The 16,934-nt window shown below is 43.8% G+C and overlaps 1 protein-coding gene across 8 annotated transcripts in view; it reads right to left on the bottom strand.

Moving 5' to 3' along the window:
- pomt2 (protein-O-mannosyltransferase 2) overlaps positions 1–16,934 on the bottom strand; it is a 344,167-nt gene that overhangs the window by 116,925 nt on the left and 210,308 nt on the right. The gene's annotated exons all lie outside the window — the stretch shown is intronic.

Below are 16,934 nucleotides of genomic sequence, written 5' to 3' on the forward strand. Positions count from 1 at the left end.
TCCAAGGGAGGAGTTGTAAAGTTTGATGGCCACAGGCAGGAATGACTTCCTATGACGCTCAGTGTTGCATCTCGGTGGAATAAGTCTCTGGCTGAATGTACTCCTGTGCCTAACCAGTATATAAATGGAGTGTTTGGGAGACATTGTCCAAGATGGCATGCAACTTGGACAGCATCCTCTTTTCAGACACCACCATCAGAGAGTCCAGTTCCACCCCCACAACATCACTAGCCTTACGAACCGCATGGCCAAAAAGCCAAAAGTTACAACATCTCCGCTACTTCTTTTGGTGTAACACATTCTTAATCTCTCACTGCTACCAACAAATATGAGAGGGGCTATATACAGGAGATGGAAGAGCTCTACGACTGGTGCCAGGCAAATAACCTCTTCCACTATGTCAACAAGACGAAGGAAATACTTTTGACATTTCAGGCCGAGACCATTCGTCAGGACTAACTGAAAGGAAAGATAGTAAGAGATTTGAAAGTAGTGGGGGGAGGGGGAAATTTGAAATGATAGGAGAAGACCCGAGGGGGTGGGATGAAGCTAAGAGCTGGAAAGGTGATTGGTGAAAGTGATACAGAGCTGGAGAAGGGAAAGGATTATGGGACAGGAGGCCTCGGGAGAAAGAAAGGGGGAGGAGGGGAGCACCAGAGGGAGATGGAGAACAGGCAGTGTGATGGGCAGAGAGAGAGAAAAAAAACAAACTAAATATGGCAGGGATGGGGTAAGAAGGGAAGGAGGGGCATTAACTGAAGTTAAAGAAGTCAGTGGCCACACATTTTAATTCCACGTCCCATTCCAATTCCAATATGTCTATCTATGGCCTCCGCTACTGTCAAAATGAATCCAAACTCAGGTTGGAGGAACAACACATATACTGGCTGGGTAGCCTCCAACCTGATGGCATGAACATCGACTTTTCTAACTTCCGTTCATGCGCCTCCTCCCCTTCTTACCCCATCCCTGACATATTTAGTTGTTTGTTTTTTTTCCTCTCTCTCTGCCCATCACACTGTCTGTTCTCCATCTCCCTCTGGTGCTTCCCCACCCTCCCCCTTTCTTTCTCCCGAGGCTTCCCGTCCCATGATCCTTTCCCTTTTCCAGCTCTGTATCACTTTCGCCAATCACCTTTCCAGCTCTTAGCTTCATCCCACCCCCTCCGGTCTTCTCTTATCATTTTGCATTTCCCCCTCCCCCCACTACTTTCAAATTTCTTACTATCTTTTCTTTCAGATAGTCCTGACGAAGGGTCTCAGCCCGAAACGTCGACAGTGCTTCTCCTTATAGATGCTGCCTGGCCTGCTGTGATCCACCAGCATATTGTGTATGTTGTCTCAATTTCCAGCATCTGCAGATTTCCTCATATTTGCTAAAGGAAATACTTGTTGATTTCAGCTGAACTTGCACTACTTACCACTTTCGGCGGCACTGCAGTGGAAGCAAGCAGTTTCAAAATCCTGGGAGTGCACATCCTGCACAACCTCTCATCATCCTACAACATATTCTTCATAATCAACAAAGTTAACCAACACCTCTACTTACTGAGAAGCCTGAAGAGAACTGCACTATGCACAATATTAGGCACATCCTTCTGTAGAAGCACAGCGGAGAGCATCTTGACATGCTGCACCAAGCCTGTTCTGAAAATTGCACTGCAGCGAACAATGAGGCTCTACAACAGGTAGTCACTCAAAACTGCCCTGTGCATCACTGGCATCAGCTTACCCACCAAGGACATATATACAGAGAGATGCCAGAAAAAGGCCAGAAATATCATGAAGGATCCCACCCAGCCTGTTTGTCCCACTCTCATCAGGGAGGAGGCTATATAGCATTCATGCCCGGGCCACCAAATTCAACACAGTTACTTTTCCCAAGAGCCAAGCCTGATTAACACCTCTACCCACTAACCCATCCCACCACACCTCCAACCACCACTACTTTCTCATTTTCTGTCAGAGTCACTTTACCTATCAAGACTCCTGTGCCATCCCTCACTTTATAATCAAACTATGTACATAAGGCATCTTACATATTTATATTTATTGTAGTTTTTATTATCATTGCGTTCTTTACCTTATCCTTTTTTTAGTGCTGCATTGGATCCAGGGTAACCTCTTATTAAACACTTACATGTCTCAAACACAGAGGAATTGAAATGCTAGTAAAACTGTGGGAAGAAACAGTTGAGCAGGTGACAAGTCACCGTGGTACACTGCAAGGAAATAAATCCCACTAACCGCCCCTTCCAGCCTTTTCACAGTCCCTGCCTTGTAGCCAGGCCACTTAGCACTGAAATCAAGTACTTCACTCAAATTGGCTGAAATACAAAATATTCTCCCCAAGGGGCTGGGAATAATAAAATTAAAGGACATTAAAGAACATCAATGGACTCGGGATACATGTCAGACCTGTTACTTATGACAGACCTGGATTGGAATGATGCAGATTGAAAAATTCTGCAAAGTGGGAGAACTGAAAACAATCAATAAACCATTAGCAGACAGAATACTTTACAACTGGTCTGACAAACAAGATTTGCAATTTAACATTTATACAATACATTGGAAATAAAAAAACAAAACAAAAGCAAAACCATAACCATAAAATGAATACAACAAGTTGCTTGATAAAACTTTACTAAAGGACCTGTATAAACACTCTATATCTCAATGACTTTGACTCTATTGAAGCTCAAAAATGTTTGCATCATTTTCAGCACACTTTACACAGCATGGAAAGAAGCCCTTCTGCCCAACTCATCTGTGCTGACAAAGGCATCTTCCTGAGCTAATCCTACTTGCCCAGGTTTGGCCAATATCCTTATAAAACTTTCTTATCCATGTACTGTACCTGCCCAAATGTCTTTTAAACATTGAAACTGTACCCAACGCAACACGTTCCTATGACAAATCATTTCACATATTTGTGTGCGGGAAAACAACTGCCTTTCAGCTCCTTTTTAAATCTTCTTCCACTCACTTTAAACTCATGTTCTCTCGTTTTGGTCTTCACTACACTTTGTTGTCACAGGAAAGCAGCATCTATCATCAGGATCCCACACCACCCAGGTCATGCTCTCTCTAAGAGTCATAGAAAAAAGTACAGCACAGAAACAAGCCCTTTGGCCCATCTAGTCAGCAATAAACCATTTAAACTGCCTACTCTCATTGACCTGCACCATGACCATACGCCTACTATGCATGTACCTATCCAAACTTCTCTTAAATGTTGAAATAAAGCACGGATATACCACTTGGGCTGGCAGCTCGTTCCATGACACTCTGAGTGACGAAGTTTCTCCTCATGTTCCCATTAAAACTGTCACTTTTTAACCTTAACTCATGACCTCTAGTTGGAGGCCAACTAGGGAGGTAGGAGCTAAATTAAAGAGTAGAACCTCAAAGGTAATAATCTCAGGATTATTACCAGTGCCACATGCTAGCCAGAGTTAGAATAGCAGAATAGCTAGAATGAATATGTGGCTTGAGTGGTGGTGCAGGAGGGAGGTTTCAGATTCTTGGGGCATTGGAATCGCTTCTGGGGGAGGTGGGACAAGTACCATCCTGATGATCTACATCCGGGCAGGGCTGGGATCAATGTCATAGGGAGATTGTTTGCCAGTGCTGTTGGGGAGGTTTTAAACTAATATGGCAGGAGGATGGGAACCCACACAGAAAAGAAGAGGGAAGTGATGCGGAGACCAAAGCTGGAGTTAGTGAAGAAAAAAGTAAGAGTGCATAAATGTACAAAGCAAAAATCGCATAGGTCACTAGATTCTAAAAGGACAATGAGTAGAACCATAGAACTTTACAGCACAGAAACAGGCCTTTTGGCCCTTCTTGGCTGTGCCAAACCATTTTTCTGCTTAGTCCCACTGACCTGCACCTGGACCCTCCATACACCTCTCCTCCATGTACCTGTCCAAGTTTTTCTTAAATGTTAAAAGTGAGCCCACATTTACCACTTCTCTACTCCCACCACTCTCTGTGTGAAGAAGCCCCCCCATGTTCCCTTTAAACTTTTCCCCCTTCACCCTTAACCCACGTCCTCTTTTTTTTCTCCCCTAGTCTCAGTGGAAAAAGACTGCATGCATTCGCTCTATCTATACCCATCATAATTTTATATACCTCTATCAAATCTTCCCTCATTCTTCTATGGTCCAGGGAATAAAGTCCTAACCTATTCAACCTTTTTCTGTAACCCAGTTTCTGAAATCCCAGCAACATCCTTGTAAACCTTCTTTGCACTCTTTCAACCTTAATAATATCCTTACTGTGATTAGGTGACCAAAACTGCTCACAATACTCCAAATTCGGCTTCACCAGTGTTTTATACAACCTCACCCTCATCCTCAGTATAAGGGCACTTTATCAAAATGCCCATAGTATTAGAAACAAGGTTAGTGAACTTGTGGCACAGATCAATACCAAGGCATCTGATTTAGTGGTCATTACAGAAACCTGGTTGCAAGGTGGAGATGAATTGCTTTTAAATCGAAGCAAGAGGCGGAGAGTGAAGAGGTAAAGGCATCTCGGAGAGAAGCCGATTTTTTAACTGATCGGGGAAAAGAGGCTAGACTGCGCAGGCACATGACATAGCGCACCAAAGGTTTAAAAAAAAGACCACTATATACAGCGGCCATCGTCAGAGTGAACTGAGGCAGACTGGGATGGCTTTGGCTCAACAGGCTTCGGCGAGAACAGGCAAAGAAGAAATCTGAATGGGGCACGACCGTGCAAGCGCGTGAAAGTTGGCCCGTGAGGCAGCTGGAGAATTTAAAAAACGAGCAGATTAACGGAGCGGGTAACGAAGTAGAGGGACAGAGTAGGAAGGCTTTGGCTCAAGAGGCTTCGGCAAGCAAAGGCTGAGGACAAGCTTCACTCCAAGTGAGGTAAGGCCAGTTAAGTTCCTTTAATTAATTTAATTACCTTAGGAGTAGGTAATAGAGGTAGGAGTTAGGGCAGTTGAGTGCTCCGTTTGCAGTATGTGGGAAGTCAGGGCGAGCAAAATTGTCCCTGATGACTACACCTGCAAAAGGTGCATCCAGCTGCAGCTCCTGACAAACTGTGTTAGGGAGCTGGAGCTGGATGAACTTTGGATCATTCGGGAAGCAGAGGTAGAAATAGACAGGAGTTTCAGGGAGATAGTCACCCCTAGGAGTCAGGAGACAGGTAGCTGGGTGACTGTCAGGAGAGGGAAGGTGTTTAGACAGAATGAGCAGAGCACCCTTGTGGCCGTTCCCATCAATAATAAGTATACTGTTTTGGATACTGTTGGTGGGGATGACCTACCAGGGACAAGTTGCGGTGGTTGTCTCTGGCACCGAGGCTGGGCCCTCAGCTCAGAAGGGAAGGAGGGAAAAGAGGACAGCAGTAGTGATAGGGGATTCGATAGTTAGGGGGACAGATAGGAGGTTCTGTGGAAGAGATCGAGAATCCCGGATGATCTGTTACCTACCTGGTGCTATCTCAGATCGAGTTCTCGGTATTCTCAAGAGGGAGGGTGAGCAGCCAGATGTCGTGGTCCATGTAGGGACCAACGACAAGTGAGAAGGTCCTGAAAGGTGAGTTTAGGGAATTAGGTGCCAAGTTAAAGGACAGGACCACCAGGATAGCAGTCTCAGGATTGCTACCAGTGCCATGTGCAGGCGAGTTTAGAAATAGTAAGCACAGGTCAACACGTGACTGAAGACACGGTGCAGGAGGGAGGGCTTCAGATTTATAAGTAATTTGGCAGTTTTCCAGGGAAGGTGGGACCTGTTCCGGAAGGACGGTTTACATCTGAATTGGAGGGGGACAAATATTCTTGCAGGTAGGTTTGCCAGAGAGTTTCCAGTGGATTTAAACAAGATACAAGAGGGGAGGGGAACCAGAGTGTAGGAAGCTATGTATGGGAGAAGGAAGAAAAAGAAGACAGTAAAGTTCTTTGTACTGTCAGAGATAAATAGAGAGGAAGAGGTGGAGAATTTCTTAAATGCATTTATTTTAATGCTAGAAGCATTGTAAAAAACGTGGATGAGCTTAGGTGGATGATTGATACCTGGAAATATGATGTTGTAGCTATATAACATAACACATGGAAGGTTAGTTAGGAAGGTTCAATCGTTAGGTATTAATATTGAAGTAGTAAAATGGATTCAACAGTGGCTGGATGGGAGATGCCAGAGAGTAGTGATGGATAACTGTTTGTCAGGTTGGAGGCCAGTCACTAGTGGTGTGCCTCAGGGATCTGTACTGGGTCCAATGTTGTTTGTCATATACATTAATGCTCTGGATGATGGGGTGGTAAATCGGATTAGGAAGTATGCAGATGATACTAAGGTAGGTGGCATTGTGCATAATGAAGTAGGTTTTCAAAGTTTGCAGACAGATTTAGGCCAGTTAGAAGAGTGGGCTGAACAATGGCAGATGGAGTTTAATGCTGGTAAGTGTGAGGTGCTACATTTTGGTAGGAATAATCCAAATAGGACATACATGGTAAATGGTAGGGCATTGAAGAATGCAGTAGAACAGAGTGATTGAGACAAAATGGTGCATAGATCCCTGAAGGTGGAATCTCATGTGGATAGAGTGGTGAAGAAAGCTTTTGTTATGCTGGCCTTTATAAATCAGAGCATTGAGTATAGGAGTTGGGATGTAATGTTAAAATTGTACAAGGCATTGGTAAGGCCGAATTTGGAGTATTGTGTCCAGTTCTGGTCACCAAATTTTAGGAAAGATGTCAACAAAATAGAGAGAGTACAGAGAAGATTTACTAGAATGTTACCTGGGTTTCAGCACCTAAGTTACAGAGAAAGGTTGAACAAGTTAGGTCTTTATTCCTTGGAGCGTAGAAGGTTGAGGGGGGACTTGATAGAGGTATTTAAAATTATGAGGGGGATAGATAGAGTTAACGTGGATAGGCTTTTTCCATTGAGAGTAGGGGAGATTCAAACAAGAGGACATGAGTTGAGAGTTAGGGGGCAAAAGTTTAAGGGTAACCCGAGGGGGAACTTCTTTACTCAGAGAGTGGTAGCTGTGTGGAATGAGCTTCCAGTAGAAGTGGTAGAGGCAGGTTCGATATTGTCATTTAAAGTAAAATTGGATAGGTATATGGACAGGAAAGGAATGGAGGGTTATGGACTGAGTGCAAGTCAGTGGGACTAGGTGAGAGTAAGCGTTCGGCACAGAGTAGAAGTGCCGAGATGGCCTGTTTCCGTGCTGTAACTGTCATATGGTTATATGACTGAGAATTAAATATCCAAGGGTATCAGGTAATACAGAAAGATAGGCAGGAAGGAAAAGGAGGTGGGGTGGCGCTCTTAATGAAGGATGAGTTCAGGGCGATTGTGAGAGATAATACAAGATCTACCGAGCAGAATGTTGAGACCATCTGGGTAAAGATTAAGAGTAGAAAAAACTGAAAAAAAAATCACTGGTGGGAGTTGTCAATAGGCCACCTAATAAAAATATTGCAGTGGCTGAGGTGATTAATCAGGAAATAACTGAGGCTTATAAGAACAGAACGGCAGCTGTCATTAGGGATTTTAACTTCCACATAGATTGGGTGAATCAGGTTGGTCAAGGAAGTCTTGAGGAGGACTTCATAGAACACATCTGGGATTTCTTGAGCAGCATGTTAGTGAAACTACAAGGGAAAATGCTATCTTAGATCTAGTCCTGTGCAATGAGACAGGTAAGATTAACAACCTTGTAGTCGGGGATCCTCTTGGAAAGAGTGATCATAGTATAATTAAATTTCGCATACAGATGGAGGATGAAATGGTTAGATCTAAAACTAGTGTATTCTGCTTGAACAAGAGAGACTACAACAGGCTGAGGGAGGAGTTGGCTGATGTGGATTGGGAGCACAGGCTATTTGGTAGGACAGTTCAGGAACAGTGGAATACTTTCAAAGAGATTTTTCACAGTGCTCAACAAAGGTATATTCCAGTCAAAAGTAAGGACAGTAAGTGTGGGGCGAGCCAACCTTGGATAACTAAAGAAATAAAAGATAGTATCAAATTAAAAGCTCATGTGTACAAAGTTGCAAAGAGTAGTGGGAGACTGGAGGATTGGAAAAACTTTAAAAAGCCACCGAGAATAACTAAACAAGAAATAAGGAAAGGGAAGATAGAGTATGAAAGTAAATTAGCACAAAATATAAAAACAGATAGTAAAAGTTCTTATAAATATATAAAGCAGAAGAGGGTGGCTAAAGTCAATGTAGGTCCCTTGGAAGGCGAGAAGGGGAAATTGATATTGGGTGATAAGGAAATGGCTGAGGCATTGAACGACTATTTTGTATCTGTTTTCATGGTGGAGGACACGTCTAATATGCCAAAGAAGGATGCTATGGACAAAATGGGAGGTGAGGACCTCGATACAATCACTGTCACTAAAGAGATAGTGATGAGCAAACTAGAGAGCCTGAAGGTAGATAAGTCCCCTGGTCCTGATGGGATGCATCCCAGGGTGCTTAAGGAATTGGCGGAGGTTATAGTAGACACGTTGGCAATCATTTACCAAAATTATCTGGACTCTAGGCAGATCCCGGCAGATTGGAAGACAGCCAATGTCACGCCACTTTTTAAGAAAGGATGTAGACAAAAGAAGGGCAACTATAGGCCAGTTAGCTTAGCATCTGTAGTTGGGAAAATGCTTGAAGCTGTCATTAAGCTGTCTAAGCAAAACACTTAGAAAGGGGTGGCTCCATTAGACAGACGCAGCATGGATTCAGAAAGGGCAGGTCTTGTTTCACACACTTCCTGGAGTTCTTTGTGGACATAATGAGTTAAGTGGATAGAGGGGAATAGGTGGATGCCATATACTTAAATTTCCAGAAGGTGTTCGATAAGGTGCCGCATAACAGACTTATAAATAAGATACGGATGCATGGAGTCGGAGGAAGTGCATTGGCATAGATTGTGGATTGGTTAACCAACAGAAGATAGAGAGTTGGTATAAATGGGTGTTTCTCCAGTTGGCAGTCAGTGGTAAATGGGGTGCCACAGGGGTCACTGTTGGGCCAACAGCTGTTTACCATTTACATTGATGATTTAGAAGAGGGGACTGAGTGTAGCATTGCAAAATTTGCTGATGACACTAAACTGAGTGGAAAAACAAATTGTACTGAGGATGTGGAGAGTCTGCAGAGGGATATAGATAGGTTAAGTGAGTGGGCCAAGGTCTGGCAGATGGAATATAATGTTGGTAAATGCGAGATCATCCACTTTGAAAGGAATAAGAGAAGAGCAGATTAGTATTTAAATGGTGAAAGATTGCAGCATGCTGTTGTGCAGAGGGACTTGGGAGTGCTTGTTCATGAATCGCAAAAAGTTGGCATGCAGGTACAGCATGTTATTAAGAAGGTAAATGGAATGCTAGCCTTCATTGCTAGAGGGATTGAAGTCAAGAGCAGGGAGGTCATGCTGCAACTATACAGAGTACTGGTGAGGCCACACCTGGAGTACTGTGTGCAGTTCTGGTCTCCATACTTGAAGAAGGATATACTGGCTTTGCAGGGAGTGCAAAGGAGGTTCACCAGGCTGATTCCAGAGATGAAGTGGTTAACTTACGAGGCAAGATTGAGTCGCCTGGGACTATACTCTCTGGAATTCAGAAGAATGAGAGGGGATCTTATAGAAACATACAAAATTTTGAAAGGGATAGACAAGGTAGAGGTATGAAAGATGTTTCCATTGGTAGGTGAGACTAGAACTCGGGGACATTGCCTCAAGATTCAGGGAAGAAGATTTAGGATGGAGATGAAGAGAAACTGTTTTCCTAAAGAGTGGTAAATCTGTGGAATTCTCTGCCCAGGGAAACAATTGAGGCTTCTTCACTAAAGATATTTAAGATACAGTTAGGCAGGTTTTTACATATTAGGGGAATTAAGGGTTATGGGGAAAAGGCAAGTCGATGGAGCTGAGTTTACAGACAGATCAATCATGATCTTATTGAATGGTGGGGTAGGTTTGTTGGGCCAGATGGCCTCCTGCTCCTATTTCTTATGTCCATCCAAACTCTATACCCCTCCTAATTTTGTACACCTCTATCAATTCTCCCCTCAACCTTCTACATCCAACTGCAAACAATACTCCAAATTAGGTCTCATCAATATCTTATACAACTTTAAACTCATGTACTCAGTACTTGGATTAATGAAGGCCAATATTCCAAAAGTTTCCTTTACAAGCCTATCTACCTGTGACACCACTTTCAATTAATTATAGACCTGTATTCCCAGATCCCTTTGTTCTACCATACTTCTCAATGCCCTACCGATTCACTGTGTAAAACCTACCTTGGTTAGTCCTGCAGAAGTGTAACACTTCACACCTGTCTGCATTAAATTCCATCTGCCACTTCTCTGCCCAGTTTTCTAGCAGCCGATAGTCTTCCTTGTCATCCACTATACCCCTAATCTTGGTGTTATCCCCAAATTTGCTAATCCACTTAATCAAATTATAATCCAGATCATTGATATAGATGACAAACAACAATGGACCTGGCAATGATCCTTGTGGCACTCCATCAGTTGAAAGGCCTCCAGTCAGAGAGGCAACCATCCGCTACCAGAGGTCGTGGTACATATTGGTACCAACGACATAGGTAGGAAAAGGGAGGAAGTCCTGAAAACAGACTACTGGGAGTTATTAAGGAAGATGAGTAGCAGGATCTCAAAGGTAGTAAATCTCGGGATTGCTGCCTGTGCCACGTGACAGTGAGTATAAGAGGAGGATACATGCGTGGCTGAAGGTTTGAAGCAGGGGGCAGGTCTTCTTTTGGGGCAGGTGTGACCTGTACGAAAAGGACAGGTTGCACTTGAATCCCAGGGGGAGGAATATCCTGGCAGGGAGATTCGCTGAGGCTATTCGGGAGAGTTTAAACTAGAATTGCTGGGGGGTGGGTCCCAAACCGATGTGACAGAGGAAAGGGAGGTTGGCTCACAAATAGAGGAAGCTTGGAGACAGTGAGAAAGGGAGGACAGGCAGGTGATAGAGAAGGGACATGCTCAGACCGATGGTTTGAGATGTGTCTATTTTAATGCGAAGATTCTTATGAACAGATCAGATGAGCTTATAGCATGGATCAGCACTTGGAGCTATGATGTTGTGACCATTACAGAGACTTGGATGGTGCAGGGGCAGGAATAACTACTTAAAGTGCCAGGCTTTCGATGTTTCAGAAAGGACAAAGCAGGGAGGCAAAAGAGGTGGGGGCGTGGCACTGTTGATCGGTGATAATGGTCAGGTGTCAGGTCTCTCAGTGGGAGAGCATTTTGGAGATAAGTGATCACAATTCTAACTCCTTTACCACAGCATTGGAGAGGGACAGGAACAGACAAGTTAGGGAAATGTTTAATTGGAGTAAGGGGAAATATGAGGCTATCAGGCAGGAACTTGAAAGCATGAATTGGAAACAGAACTTTTCAGGGAAAAGTACATTAGAAATGTGGCAAATGTTCGGGGGATAAGGGCTTAGGGATTAGGGCTCTACATGGGTATGTTCCAATGAGACAGGGAAAGGATGGTAGGGTACAGGAAATGTGGTGCACAAAGGCAGCTGTAAATCTAGTCAAGAAGAAAAGAAGAGCTTATGAAAGGTTCAAAAAACTAGGTAATGATAGAGATCCAGAAGATTATAAGGCTAGCAGGAAGGAGCATATGAATGAAATTAGGAGAGCCAGAAGGAGCCACGAGAAGGCTTTGGCGAACAGGATTAAGGAAAACCCTTTCTACAAGTATGTGAACAGCAAGAGGATAAGATGTGAGAGAATAGGACCAATCAAGTGTGACAGTGGAAAAGTGTGTATGGAACCGGAGGAGACAGCAGAGGTACATAATGAATACTTTGCTTCAGTACTCACTGCGGAAAAGGATCTTGGTGATTGTAGGGATGACCTGCAGCGGACTGAAAAGCTTGAGCATGTAGATATTAAGAAAGAGCTTTTGGAAGCCATCAAGTTGGATCAGTCACCGGGATCAGATGAGATGTACCCCAGGCTACTGTGGGAAGCAAGGGAGGAGATTGCTGAACCACTGGCATGATCTTTGCTTCATCAATGAGGTCGGGAGATGTCCCGGAGGATGGAGGGTTGTAGATGTTGTTCCCTTATTCAAGAAAGGGAGTAAAGATAGCTCAGGAAATTATAGGCCAGTGAGTCGTACTTCAGTGGTTGGTAAGTTGATGGAGAAGACCCTGAGAGGCAGGATTTATGAACATTTGGAGAGGTATAATATGATTAGGAATAGTCAGCATGGCTTTGTCAAGGGCAGGTTATGCCTTATGAGCCTAACTGAACTTTTTGAGGATGTGACTAAACACATTGATGATAGAAGAGCAGTAGATGTAGTGTATTTGGATTTCAGCAAGGCATTTGATAAGACACCCCAAACAAGGTTTATTGAGAAAGTAAGGAGGCATGGGATCCAAGGGGACATTGCTTTGTGGATCCAGAACTGGTTTGCCCAGAGAAGGCAAAAAATGGTTATAGATGTGTCATATTCTGCATGGAGGTCAGAGACCAGTGATGTGCCTCGGGGATCTGTTCTGGGACCCCTACTCTTCCGTGGTGTCAAGTTAGGAAAAGGGAAAGCACGACGAGATCTAGGTGTCCTTGTTCATCAGTCACTGATAGTAAGCATGCAGGTACAGCAGGCAGTGAAGAAAGCTAATAGCATTTTGGCCTTCATAACAAGGGGAGTTAAGTATAGGAGCAAAGAGGTCCTTCTGCAGTTGTACAGGGCCCTGGTGAGACCACACCTGGAGTATTGTGTGCAGTTCTGGTCTCCAAATTTGAGGAAGGACATTCTTGCTATTGAGGGAGTGCAGCATAGGTTCACAAGGTTAATTCCTGGGATGGCGGGACTGTCATACGTTGAAAGATAGGAGCGACTGGAATTCAGAAGGATAAGAGGGGATTCGATTGAAACATATAAGATTTTTAAGGGATTGGACATGCTAGAGGCAGGAAACATATTCCCGATGTTGGGGGAAGTCCAGAACCAGAGGCCACAGTTTGTGAATAAGGGGTAGGCCATTTAGAATGGAGTTGAGGAAAAACTATTTCACCCAGAGAGTAGGATCTGTGGCATGCTCTGCCTCAGAAGGCAGTGGAGGCCAATTCTCTGGATGCTTTCAAGAAAGAGTTAGATAGAGCTCTTAAAGTTAGCGGAGTCAAGGGATATGGGGAGAAGGCTGGAATGGAGTACTGATTGTGGATGATCAGCCATGATGATTATAGGGAAGATGTCAACAAAATAGAATTCAGAGGAGATTTAGTAGAATGTTACCTGAGTTTCAGCACCTAAGTTACAGAGAAAGGTTGAACAAGTTAGGTCTTTATTCTTTGGAGTGTAGAAGATTCAGGGGGGACTTGATAGAGGTATTTAAAATTATGAGGAGGATAGATAGAGTTGACATGGATAGGCTTTTTTCATTGAGAGTTCGGGAGATTCAAACAAGAGGACATGAGTTGAGAGCTAAGAGGTAAAAGTTTAGGGGTAACATGAGGGGGAACTTCTTTACTCAGAGAGTGGTAGCTGTGTAGAACGAGCTTCCAGTTAGAAGTGGTAGAGGCAGGTTCGATTTTGTCATTAAAAAAAAATTGGATAGGTATATGGACAGGAAAGGAATGGAGGGTTATGGGTTGAGGGCAGGTAGGTGGGACTAGGTGAGAGTAAGCGTTTGGCACGGACTAGAAGGGCTGAGATGGCCTGTTTCCATGCTGTAATTGTTATATGGCTATATGATCACAGTGAATGGCAGTGCTGGCTCAAAGGGCCAAATGGCCTATTCCTGCACCTATTGTCTATTTTTATAAATGACCTGGATGAGGAAGTGGAGGGATGGATTAGTAGATTTGCTGATGACACAAAGGCTGGGGGTGTTGTGGATAGTATGGAGGGCTGTCAGAGGTTACAGCGGGACATTGATAGGATGCAAAACTGGGCTGAGAAGTGGCAGTTGGAGTTCAACCCAGATAAGTGTGAGGTGGTTCATTTTGGTAAGTCAAATACAATGGCAGAAGATAGTATTAATGGTAAGACTCTTGGCAGTGTGAAGGATCAAAGGGACCTTGGGGTCCGAGTCCATAGGACCATCAAAGCTGCTCTGCAGGTTGACTCTGTGGTAAAGAAGGCATATGGTGCATTGCCCTTCATCAACCATGGGATTGCGTTTAAGAGCAGAGAGGTAATGTTGCAACTATATAGGACCCTGGTTAGGTCCCACTTGAGGTACTGTGCTCAGTTCTGGTCACCTCACTACAGGAAGGACGTGGAAACCATGGAAAGGGTGCAGAGGAGATTTACAAAGATGTTGCCTGGATTGGGGAGCATGCCTTATGAGATTAGGTTGAGTGAACTCGGCCTTTTCTCCTTGGAGCGATGGAGGATGAGAGGTGACCTGATCGAGGTGTACAAGATAATGAGAGGCATTGATCATGTGGGTGGTCAGAGGCTTTTTCCCAGGGCTGAAATGGCTAGCACAAGAGTGCATAGTTTTAAGGTGCTTGGAAGTAAGTACAGAGGAGATATCAGGGGCAAGTTTGTTTTTATGCAGAGCGTGGTGAGTGTATGAAATGGGCTGCCAGCGGCAGTGGTGGAGGTGGAAACAATAGGGTCTTTTAAGAGACTCCTGGATCTGTACATGGAGCTTAGAAAAATAGAGGGCTATGGGTAAGCCTAGGTAGATCTAAGGTAAGGACATGTTTGGCACAACTCTGTGGACCAAAGGATCTGTATTATGCTGTAGGTTTTCTATGTTTCAATGTTTCTACCACTCTCTGGCTTCTTCCACAAAGCCAATGACTAATCCATTGGTAGGTCGCGTCTAACCAATTTTATGCAATTTTTCGAGGAAGTTATGAGGAACGTTGATGAAGATAAGGCAGTGGATTTTGTCGACATGGCTTTAATAAGGTATTTGACAAATCCTAATCCAAGGGACAGGGTACAGGTGTCCTCCCCTTTACAAAGGTAAATGTTCCTATGAAACCTTTCTTAAGCCAAATGGCATAAAGTGAAGAACCATTAATTTATATGGGAAAAATTTTTGTAAAAGCAAAAGTCCTCTTTGTATTGTGAAAACAGGTTACTAATGTAGGTCTTTTGTAAAAGCGAAGTGGTATAAAGCGAACATTCATAAAGTGGGGGACTTTTATGAATATGAATATTTGGATAGACATGAACTGATTACCAAATAGGGATTGACGACATATACCCTGTCCCTTGGAATGCTTTCCAATAACTTTCCCACAACTGCTGTCAGGCTCACTGGCCTATAATTGCTTGGTTTATTTTTAGACTCTTTCTTAAACAGAACAACATTAGCTATCCTCCAATACCCCACCTGTCGCAAAGAATGACTTAAGTATCTCAGCTTGGGCCCCTGCAATTTCTGAACTTGGCTCCCACAGGTTCTGAGGGAACATCTTGTCAGGCCCTGAGGACTTATCCACCCGAAATTGCCTAAAGACAGCAGACACATCCACCTCTGTAACCAGTGTAAGGTACATGACCTTGCTACTGCTTTGCCTCACTTTTCTAGATTCTGTGTCTGTCACTTGAGTAAATACAGATGAAAAAAAAGGTTCATTTAAGATTTCTGCCATCTCTTCTGGTGCCACACATTTTCAATCTCTCACTACTGCATTCGGAAGTTCCCAGCTGCTTCAAACTATTATACCAGTGCTCAAGAAGAGCAGCGTGAGCTGCTTCAGTGACTATCGTCCAGTAGCACTCAAATCTACGGTGATGAATGGCTTTGACAGGTGGGTCAAGGCTAGAACCAGGAAGGATCAGGATCCACTGCAATTTTCCTATAACCACAATAAGTCTATGGCAGACTCGATTTCCATCTAGCTTTGGATCACCTGGACAATGCAAGTATCCAAGTCAGGATGCTCTTTATTGATTATAGTTCAGCATTTAACACCATCAATCCTACAGTCCTGATTGAAAAGCTACAAAACCTAGGTCTGTCTACCTCCCTCTGTAACTGGATCCTCAACTTTCTAACGGGAAGACCACAATCCAAGCGGACTGGAAATAACATCTCCACCTCACTGACAACTAAGACTGACACTCCACAGGGATGTGTGCATAGCCCACTGCTCTACTCTCTCCACACCCATGACTGCGTGGCTAGGCACAAGTCAAATGTCATCCATTCTACCATTGTTGGCAGAATTCCAGATGGTGATGAAAAGGCATACAAGAGCCAGTTGTACAAGCTTGTTGAATAGTGTCACAGCAACAACCTGGCACTCAACATCAGCAAGATCAAAGAGCTGATTGGGGAATTCAGGAAGGACCAAGACAAGGGACCAAAAGCTAATCCTCATACAGAGATCAGAAGTGGCGAGAGTTAGTACTTTCTAGTTCCTGGGTGTCGATATCTCTGAGGACCTAACCTGGACGCAACATATTGATGCAACTTCAGATTCAAAGAAGGTAAGACAGTGGCTATATTTCATTAGGAGTTTGAGGAGATTTGTCAACTAAAGCACTCAAAAACTTCTACAGATGTACCAAGGATAGCATATTGATTGGTTGCATCACTGCCTGCTACGGTGGGGGAGCTAAAGAACAAGATCAAAATAAGTTGCATAGTGTGTAAAATTGCTCAGATCTGTCATGAGTACCAGCTTCTGCAGTATCCAAGACATCATCAAGGAGAGGTGCCTTTGGAAAGCACCATCCATCATTAGGGATCCCCACCACCCAGGATATCGGAAAGGAGGTACAGAAGATTAACTGTACATTCCCAAATCAAAAGCCATGGATGAACCAGGAGGTACGTCATCTGCTGAAAGCTAGATCTGTGGCATTCAAGTCTAGTAACCCAGCCAGTACTAGAAAACCAGGCATGATTTGCGGAGGGCTATTTCAAGGGCGAAGAGACAATTTTGAACAAGGTTGGAGGCGACATTAAATGCAC

This window comes from Hypanus sabinus, chromosome 2, assembly GCF_030144855.1.
Source record: "Hypanus sabinus isolate sHypSab1 chromosome 2, sHypSab1.hap1, whole genome shotgun sequence".
Taxonomy (NCBI): domain Eukaryota; kingdom Metazoa; phylum Chordata; class Chondrichthyes; order Myliobatiformes; family Dasyatidae; genus Hypanus; species Hypanus sabinus.